The sequence below is a fragment of the Vespula vulgaris genome, chromosome 8 (genome assembly GCF_905475345.1).
Source record: "Vespula vulgaris chromosome 8, iyVesVulg1.1, whole genome shotgun sequence".
Classification (NCBI taxonomy): Eukaryota; Metazoa; Arthropoda; class Insecta; order Hymenoptera; family Vespidae; genus Vespula; species Vespula vulgaris.
In genome coordinates, this window is record NC_066593.1 from 2,851,411 (window position 1) to 2,862,273 (window position 10,863).

Below are 10,863 nucleotides of genomic sequence, written 5' to 3' on the forward strand. Positions count from 1 at the left end.
ATCTCACTTTAATCTTAACTCTTTTTAATTTAACTCTATTTGTATTATATACATATATAGATTCATTCGAACGAAATATTCTTTATTTCTTCTTAAAAATACAAATACTATTTTTATATTCATTGAAAAAGATCGAAATCGAATTTATTTCTATCGAATCATCTACATGTACCTAGTGTCGTAGGAAACTGCATTACCAACTTACGGTATCAATGTAAAAATTATAATTAACAAAGGTTCATGAAAAAAATTGTATTTTTTTTTTTTCTTTTCTCGCACTCTGAGAAGACGAGTCTGTCGATCGAAAATAAAACTACCGTGAGAGATCGAGGAAATCAATGAAATAAAAAATAAAAACGCTCATTTCTTTTATTTTTTAGAAATGACTCAATTAGGTAATATAGTTCCCTATATTATCGAATGATGTAAACTAGAATCTTTTAAAAAACGACATGACATAAAATTTTTTGTTTCAAATTTTTATAACAACTATAATTCTAATCAACAAAATATAATTTTGCAAGTTTAGCTTATTCGTGTGATAAAATAATTCGATTAAGAAAAAAAAAGAGCAAATTGAAACACTATGGAATGTCGACTATCATAAAAATGTAAAATCGATAATTGAAATAATATAAAAAGCACAAATTTCTTTTTTGTTTATTCGCTAGCAAATAATTTCAGTCTTGTTTCTTTTAAAAATAAGGAAAGATGAATTTTCTTCGAAATTTTTTCTCGAATTGCTGTTATCTTCGACTTCTACTCACGTCATTCCTTCTTTCCCAGGTTTCTTTCGAACGTCTATCTTTTCTAACACTCTTCAAACACTTTTTTCGCTTCTTTATTTTATCTTCAAGCATCGGCAACAAAACTCGTAAAAGTTTTCTTTTTCTTTCTTTTCGTAGTTTTCTCGACGAAAGTAAAACTTCTCCTGAACTTTTTTGTACATATTGTTAATGGGAAAAGTCTTTTATATATATATACATATATAGTACAGAGTACTTTTAAAGTACTTGTAAAAAAAAAAAAGGGAAAAGGAAAGTATGTGTTACAATTTATGTATATAATGAATTGCGATAAAAAAAAGGCGAAAAAAAAAGTCAAAAAAGTCAGTTCGATATCGATGATCCTTCAAATAAAAGTTCACTCCAATATATAATTCAACTAAATTGTTAATGAATATCTGTTCTTTCTTCCTATCTTCTTCCTCTATACATTCATACTAATTCGTTCTCTCTCCCTCTTTCTTTCTCTCTATCACTCCTACTTTTTCAAACGTAATTCGTAACTCTTCTATATAAGTAAAAATTATGGAATAGCAAAAATTAAGATAATACTACCCAATGAAAAAAAATATCCTTCTTTTTTTTCTTAATAATCTATAAATTAATCTCCAAAAATATCTTCCTTTTTTTTTTTAAATAATTTCTGAAACCTCTCAAAAAAAAAAAAAGAAAAAGAAGGAATGAAAAAATGCAATATCGTATAAAATACGATTACTTCAATTTATATGCAAATTTAATGTCGGACGATGTTAAGCTACGGTGATATAAAGGAATTCGAAATAATGGGAAAGAATTAGATACTCGAAATATTTCTCCAAGTACACCAAGCTGTTCTCTTTCTATTTTCTCCATATTTCTTTTTTCTTTCTTTTCGAAAAATCATTGATGCGAAACGAAATGTTTATTTTTCGACGCGAGCCGAAGTTCGAAGAGAAAAACATTATTTTTCCTTATTAACGATGATGATCGCTTGCGCTTTTCGAAATCCGATCAGCTTCGTACACATCATAACGCACGCTTCCTTTCTCTCTTTCTCTCTCTCTCTCTCTCTCATTCTCTCTCTCTCTCTTCAATTTTATTTCATAAAATATTTAACGACCAAACACGTGTATGCGAGCATATCTCTCTCTCTCTTTCTCTCTTTTTCTCTCATACAAGTGCATTCTCCTACTCCTTTTTCGCTCGGTCGCTCGGTCGCTCGGTCGCTCTCTCTCTCTCTCTCTCTCTCTCTCTCTTTCTCTCTATTTCTTTCTCTTTCTTACATTCACACACTTACATACTCTCTCAGCAATGTATTCTGCCCTTCGGTTTATATGCATTTATTACAAAAAAAGTCCAACTCAATGGCAGTCTGTTCTCGTGATACGGAAAACGTGATTCGAGTTTTGCTGCCAAGGGGCTTCATCCAACGAAAAGATAGAATTTATCCATCTTATTAGAATATAACGAGAATTATCGTCACGTCATATCTCGAAACGCGCTTTCCGTCTCAAATTTTCAAGGAACTTTACTTTTTGTTTTTTATACTTCTTACTCCGACAATAATAATAATAATAATAATAATAATAATAATAATAATAATAATAATAATATTAAAAATAATATATAATAATAATAGCAGTAATAATAATAATAATAGTAATAATAATAAAAATAATAAAAATATAATAACCGTAATCGTAATATAATAATAATAATAATAATAATAATAATAATAATATTAATAATAATCATTATAATAATATTATTAATAATACACAATAATATATAAAATAAATTCACATTTGCGCGATCGTTTCGGATGGAGCGAAAATCGTGGATATTTCTAATCGCGCTTAGAAATATATACACGCATCGTTACGTCGACGTCGCTCGCCAACATCTCTCGCGCATAATTTATTTGTTTGTTCGTTTGTTCGTTAGTTCTTTTTTATTACTATTTCATTTCGTTTGTCTTCTCTTCACCCTCTCTCCTCCCCTCTCCTCCATCACCCCTTTTTCAAATGCAAATCGAAGAAAGATTTAACGAGCCTCGACGTCTCTCCCAGATTTGCATTTCTTCGTCACTCATTTTTTTACATACATACATACATACATACATACATCCATACATACATACATATCTATGTAAGTATGTAAATACAATACGACGTTTACACATTTCCCTTAACACGGTTTTTGTCTCTGACGGCACAGAGAGTATGAGAGAGAAAAAAGAAATAATGAAGAAGGAAAAAAAGAAGATTCATGTATTTCCTCGATTCCTCGGAGATTAATAAAAGAAAACATCTCCGATTCACGAGTTATACTATTCGACTTGTTAGCTCGCGTAATAATATCATTCTCTTTCTCTCTCTTTCTCTCTCTCTCTCATTCATTCATTCATTCATTCATTCATTCACATACAAGCTCACGCGTAAGATCGTAACGGTCAATTTCTGTTCCGCAGTGTGAAAAAACATATCCGGAACGTGTTGCTTACTCTATATCAGCCATCTTTTCTTATCATATGACGTTAATTAACATGTAACGTTAATTACTCATTCATCTTTATCTACCTCTCACCCACCATTTTCCTCTATCTCTCTCGCTCTTTTCCATTCTCTTTCGTTTTTTCGTCTTCGACACATTCATACTCTAAATCGTAATTTACGTCGTTTCTCTCTCACTCTTATTAATGTTCTCTTTTTCTCGCTCTTTTACTCTCTCTCTCTCTCTCTCTCTCTCTTTCTCTCTCTCTCTCTCTCTCTCTCTCTCTCTTTCTTGCTCATCTTAGCATTGCAAGCACGCACGCATTTCGCTATTTTTTTTTTCTCTTTTCGCTACACTCAACGGATCGCGCTAATGAATTATTCTCATTTGGTTTGATCGAGCCCGTGGCGACCGAAAGGGCCGGGGATATGTCCTCGATAGAAAAATAAAATAGATTTGTTCGTGGCTCGTACATAGGGATGATTCGCATAAATGATTCGATTATTCATTATTTTCAAGTGAACGAAATGTTTGTATAAACGTTGAACAAAAAAGAAGAAGAAACAAGAAAATTGATAACTTGAAAATCTTCAAAGATTTGAGATAATTCTTGTAAATCTTCGTTCGCACGACGATCGTTGCAATCGTAGTAAAGTTTGTATTTATTCGAAAAATATAAATTTTCCGTTTTATTGATACGAACGTAATCGAGTCGGAACATCGATAATCAACAAATTACGCGAGTCATCCTTTTATATGTAAATATGAGCGTCGTCCTTTGCCAAATATTTTTCTTCGTTTTTCTTTTTCTTTTTTTTTTCTTTTTTTTTTTTACCGTCGAAGTCTCATCATTGGAAATACACATTTCAATTATAATAATCGCTTTTCTCTTTATCGTAGAGATTACATCCACGCGCGATTAGCAATATATCAATATCGTTCTATCACACACATGTATATTAATATTACTCTATGAGCGAGCACAAATGTATACGCGATTTTTATATTTTTTTTTTCTCTTTCTCAAGATCATTTCATGCTATTTCCATAAAGAGAGACGATTTCGTTCGACGGGGATCGATCACTCTCGAACTTCATTTCACTCTGAGGTCAGCCAGGTCGCCGTCGGTCGCCATTTGCAACGAAAGTATAAATGTTTCTTTCTTTTTTTTTTCCTTTTGTTTTTTGTTTCTCCTTTCAACCCGATTTCCTTATTTTCATTTTTTCTTCTTTTTGTTTACTTTTCCATTAATTATTTTTAACCTTAAAATGTAAAACCACGTTTGTCGTATAGTTTCTCCGCTAATAACGCGCTCGCTCTTTCTTCTAAAATTTTAGAACGAGTCTTTTTCTCTCTGTCTCTCTCCCCTTGTCCTCTCCCACTCTAACACCCACTAGTTCTCTCTCCCTTTCTCTCACTCTTTCTTTCTCTTTCTCTTATATCGACATTTTGTCGCCGCTGACATATCTCGAGGACGAACGATGATTTCACTTTAATCTCGAATCAAACGAAACTAATTGGATATATATCGAGTGTCTCGCGATAGAAATTATATTTACCAAACGCAAAGGTCTCTTAAAATTTCTTCGATCACCTCGACGAAAAAAATTGAAAACGTCGTGTATGTATATGAATAAAAAAAAAGAGAATACAAAAAAGAAACGACGAGAAAAATAAAAAAAAAAGAATAAATAAAAAATTTGATTCTTTCGCAAGCGATTCCCTCGAGATCGAAGAATATGAAATCGTCGTTCTTTACGCGTGACAGGTCAATGACGTACATCGTACATAACGTTCCCGTTGTGGGTGGGCGGTTGGGGGTGGACACAAGGGAAAGCAAAAAATGCGTTTTGTACAGGGAAACAGTCGATGTCCCTCTTGTGAAAGCACGATCCACCTCAAAAATCTACCGACGAACCTCGAGGCGTATCTCTTATTTATTTATTTATTTTATTTATTCATTTATTTACTTATTTATTCCTTCATTCATTCATTCACTTATTTATTTATTTATTTATTTATTTACTTATTTATTTATTTCTTCATTCATTTATTTATTTATTTACTTATTTATTTATTTCTTCAAGATTTTTTTTCCTTCTTTCCATTTTTCTTTTCTTTTTTCTTTTTCTTTCTTTCTTTCTTTCTTTCTTTCTTTAACGACGGTCAACGAGCTTACAAAAAGATTACGTAAGCGCGACGTAACAGTAGAAAAAGGAAGTTATCGAATATCTTTGCCTCGTACTTTCACAGTTGGAACAGGAGAAATGAAATGCAATCGTTAACATGTTCGAGATTACTTGATTTACGAAACCTGGAATTCGCACCAGCGAAATTTCATTTCTTAAGTTCCCGACCGACGAGTCTAAGGAATCTAATTTCGCTTGGACGATCCGGACTCGTTTAAATTCCGCGAGTAACTTCTCGACAATGGACGTCCTCTCTCGAATAGTAGGCGAGAAAAAGTATAACGTTTTCTTTTTTTTTTTCGTCTTATAAAATCTCGAACCGACGTAAATATCTATATAAGTTACGTCGATTATTCGTACGAACGCAACGCTTCGAATATCATCTTATCATCATCATCATCAACTAAATTCGATTCTTAGCTTTCCCAAGACGATCGTTCTTCTTCTCTATCTATCTATCTATCTATTTCTCTCTCTCTCTCTCTCTCTCTCTCTCTCTCTCTCTCGCTCTCTCTCTCTCTCTCTCGCGCGCTCTCTTTCTCTCTCGCTAATTTCTCTATTTTCCGTGTACTAATTCAACGAGAACGATTAAAAGAAAAGAAAAAAGAAAACAAATTAACTTTGCAAAATATGTCAAAAAAATTAAAAAAAAAAAAAAAGGAAAAAAGATCCCACGATAGAACGAATGCGTTATTTTTTACGAAGAATTGTTTACGATGTAATTTCTAAGATATTAAAAAAACGATTTGATGAGATTGAAGAATATAAAGAAATAAAAAAATGAAAGGAACAGTCGAATCAACGCCACGTGGAAGAAGAAAAAGAAGAAAAAAGTAAAAAATAAGCAAAGGAAAAAAAGTTACTAATCACGTACGAAAGCCTTAGGAAGGTTAAGCTTTTCTTCTAATCGCTACTAAGCGGCGTACGTGCGTGTACGTGTTTACGTGTACCTATGTATGTATGTATATGTATTACCTGCAATGAATACACGCGAATGCAGGTTGCAACGTATGCATAAGAACGCACGTGTACGTACGTATGTGTGTGTGTGTGTGTGTATGTCTTCTTTATATGGGTGTGCGACGCGATATTACGCCTCTCACACTCTCGTATACATATTTCTTTTTTTTCTTCCATCTTTTTTTCTACAAACGCATATCCACATATCAATCGGTGTACATGGAAGCGCCCTTTAGAGATATCTAAGTGGGTACGCAGTCGTAGAAAACTATCGGAGTCGTTTCGCGTGATAACGCATTTGGAGTCGAAAAGAAAAGAAAAAAAAAAGAAAAAGAAGAAGAAGAAGAAGAAGGAAAAAAAAAGATAAGGTGCACGTAAATAAAATGTGGAATGACGTAATGACAAATGATGAAAATGAAAAGAAAAGAATAACGATAATAAAAAAATGAAATATTACACTCGACTCCTCGATTAGGCCCTCCTGCGTCCTCCCGCGAATATCGACGTCTAGATTGCTTTGTACGTAAATTTTTAAGGAGAGAGAAAAATAAAACCTTCGAAATATGTTTTTCGAAGGTTCGATTTTTTCTTTTTCTTTCCTCTTTTTTTCATCCGCCGCATTTTTTTTTTCCTTTTTTTTCTTTTTTCTTTTTTTTCTTTTAATCCTTCATCTTAAAACGCGCGTACATACGTGATCACGCTCTTTTCTCGTCGTCACAATATTTTCGAGGGTCTCTATGAAATTCTTTTTCATACAATATTATTATATAGATATATATATATTTATATATATTTATATATACATATAAATATATACACACACACATATATATATATATAGTTGTAATCTCGAAGGAGTCGCTCGCTGTATCGAGCGTGTCACGAGTACGCAACAAACTTGTGCGCGAAATCGTCGAATTTAACACAACAAGAGATCTTCTCTTTCTATCTTTGTATATAACTTACAATAATACGATAGATCGATCGACGTTTAAAATCGAATCGAAGATCGAACGACGACGACGACGTCGTTTCGACAAAATCTTTTATCTACCTTCTTTATCTTCTCCTATTTCAAACGTCTCTATATAGAAAAGAATAGTAGAATTTTTGTAGACCGGCAGTCAATAATTGGAAAAAAAATTTCCTCTTCCATCGATTTTATTCTATTCTAAAACGAAAAAAAGAAAGAAAGAAAGAAAGAAAAGTATGATCGCGCGCCAGAAATATTTACACGCATACTGTAAGATTCTAAAATTGGATTATTCAGGCTAATTATAGAAGCCCAAATTTCATTTTTTTTTCTTTTATTCTTATTTAATTATATTTTTTAAATAATAAAAAAAATAAAAAATAAATAAACAATCACGCATACATACTCGCTCGTGTGCCTCTAGAAATGTGTCGCACTTTTTATTAAAATTTCTAACACACGATCATATTTTACTTCATACGAATAGAATAATGCTAATGATCGATGGAAAAAAAGTTAACATTTTCCTACGTCCAAACCATGAATTAGATTGACGCATTTGTTATTGGCTGCCAGAGTACAATACGTTCGAGCCTTTTCGATGTCGCAGTTCGCCTCTCGCGAGGAAGTTTTTGCACTTGTTTGTCTTTTCTTTTCCTTTTTGTTTCGTTTCGTTCTCCTTTTTTTTTCCTTTTTTCTTTTTTTTTAAATTTATTTACCAGTGTCAACGAAATGACGCTAACGATGATTGATCGATGATCGATGTCGTGCGCGTGCATGTATGTATATATACATAATACATACATAAAAATATACATCATACATGTATATATATATATATATAATATGTATGTATATATCTCGAATGTATATATAAATATGCGTGTCCGCACATGTGTGTGTACTTGTATCTGCCGCGAAAACGATCTTTCTTCGAAATCTTCGATTAACACACTTATTCGTTTTCTCTCTCTCTCTCTCTCTCTCTCTCTTTCTATCACTCACTCTCTCCTTTCACTCACTTATCTTTCTTTGTCTCACATGTACAAACACAAATAAAAATGCACAAATATACACATACATACTCTCTTAACATACGTATTCCTACTTCCGTAAAAGTTACCTTAGGTAATCGCGCATGTAACGATGTCGCTAAATAATATATACACACAATACAATTAAAGATTAGCTTGACATTTACCTATAGATACTATTATTAATAACTTGTATTTTCCATCGCGTATTTATCTATATTCCTACGTACTTAAAATACAAGAAATGTTTTAACTCGATTAAAGTCTGTTTAACATTTCGTGTGCATTTATGTATGTATGTCCATGATCGTGTTTCTGTGTATGCGAGAAGAGTATACGAGTAACATGACGTATGTGGTTCGACAATATGGTTTAGTAACATCCTTGTTCGTTTATTTACTTACTTACATACTTAACGAATACCCTACAATTAATTTCTCTTAGGCATACATACGCTTTAACTCTTATACATCGCTCTTATACATCGTTTAACGTCATCGTGGAAAAAGTTAATAATTAATAGTAATAGTAAGAATAATAGTAGTAGTGATAGTAGTAGTAGTAATAGTCGTAGTAGTCGTAGTAGTAGTAGTAGTAATAATAGTAGTAGTGTAGTAGTAGTATAGTAGTGATAGTAGTAGTAGTAGTAGTAGTAGTAGTTGTAGTAATAGTAGTAGTAGTAATAGTTTAGTAGTACCAGTACTAGGAATAATAGGAGCAGCAGCAATAGTGATAGTAATAGGAATAGTAATAGCAATAGCAGTGATAATAGTAGTGGTAATAGTATTGTGATAGTAGTCGTAGTAGTAATAGTAATAGTAGTAATAGTAATAGTAGCAGCAGCGGCGGCAGCAGTGACAATAACAATAGTAATAATAGCGATAATAGTAACGATATAGTTAATAGTATTCGCGATCGAAAGATAACGTTAATGCGTCGTCAATGGTCTGTGTGAGTTGGATCTTAACTGGTTGAGAAAAAAAATAAATTAAAAGTAAGTAAATTCTGAACGTATAGGACACGCTTTATAAATACGCTCGCATATATCGTATGTGCGTTTCATGAATAATTTTACTGGATCTCTTCTGTCACAGATCTATCGATCGTTTCGGCCCGCGAACTCGATCGTTCCTCCCTTCAAAAGGCACGAGAAAATGTTCAATTACTTCTCTGTATGCTTATGCATGCATATGTATATGTATACGTGTGTAGTATATATATATATATATATATATATATATTTATACGTATATTTCTATATACGTATGTATAATCGTAAAAAAAACATCCGGTCGATTACGTATATATAAATATACGTATATATCATACGAAAGTAAGTACGTATATATTATACGAGGTAAAAAGGATCCAAAGTGCGGGTTTGTATTTTTTTTTTCTTTTTCATTTTTTTTCCTTTTCTTTTCTTTTTTCTTTTTCTTCATTCGAAAACGTTAGATACATATCCGAACGTTATCGTTGCTCGCGTTTTCCCTTTTTTAATTCTTAACGTAGAAAAAACATGTGACACACATCTTTCATAGATCCATGAGGATCATCTCAGTCGAAAAAGGGTTCGTTAGGATCGACGAGTCGATGATGGAGGAGAAGAACGATCGATTCTGATACGACGCGTTGGACGACTCGATCGACCTCTGCTTTTTCATTACATCGACCTATGTATGTATGTATGTATGTATGTATGTATGTATGTATGTATGTACGTATATATGTGTGTATGTATGCATGTATGTATGTACGCACATGGAAAAACTACGTATGTTTCTAACGGAGGAACGAAAAAAAGTAAGTCTACGTGTTAATTTGGCACAGATCAGACGGAATACCTTTGTTTAAACCGACAACAAGTAGAAATTTCTGATCAATTAAAAAAACCTACTGACCGCTTTAATCTCACCAAGTGTACGGTCGTATGTATCAATGTCCGTATGTATGTATGTATATACATATTCGTATTCGTGTATTCTTACACGGGAGAAGAAAATGTGTATGTCGTCTCTTGTTGATCGGTATAAATCGTGTCGGATATTAAACTTACGTGAGTGCGTATTTTGATTAAATTTGTCGCGTTCAATGAATTATATTTTCTCTTTTCTTGTTCCTCCTATTGATTCACTCTTTCGTTTTTTTTCTCACTCTTACTCTTTCTCTCTCTCTCTCTCACACGTACACAGAACGCGCGCGCATGCACAACACACACACACACACACACACTTCTCTCTCTGTTAAATATAGTAACTATATTAATATATAGCAAAAAAAAGGAAAAAAAAGAAAAATACATACGCGCATTCGTGCTACTTCATCTTTCCTCTAACGTTCTCGGTGTAATACACACTTTATTTATTTATTTATTTAATTAATTTTTTTTTTCGTATATTCGTAGGTATAACAATGTAAAAAAAAGAACGCAAATACGTTATGTATTAGT

The 10,863-nt window shown here is 32.5% G+C and overlaps 1 protein-coding gene across 1 annotated transcript in view; it reads right to left on the bottom strand.

Moving 5' to 3' along the window:
• Positions 1-1,592: 1,592 nt before the first annotated feature.
• LOC127065611 (myb-like protein P) overlaps positions 1,593-10,863 on the bottom strand; it is a 40,417-nt gene continuing 31,146 nt past the window's right edge. Inside the window, exon 5 of the mRNA XM_050998194.1 lies at positions 1,593-10,863. This exon is cut by the window's right edge and continues 3,655 nt beyond it. The gene's annotated coding sequence lies outside the window, so the exon portion shown is untranslated.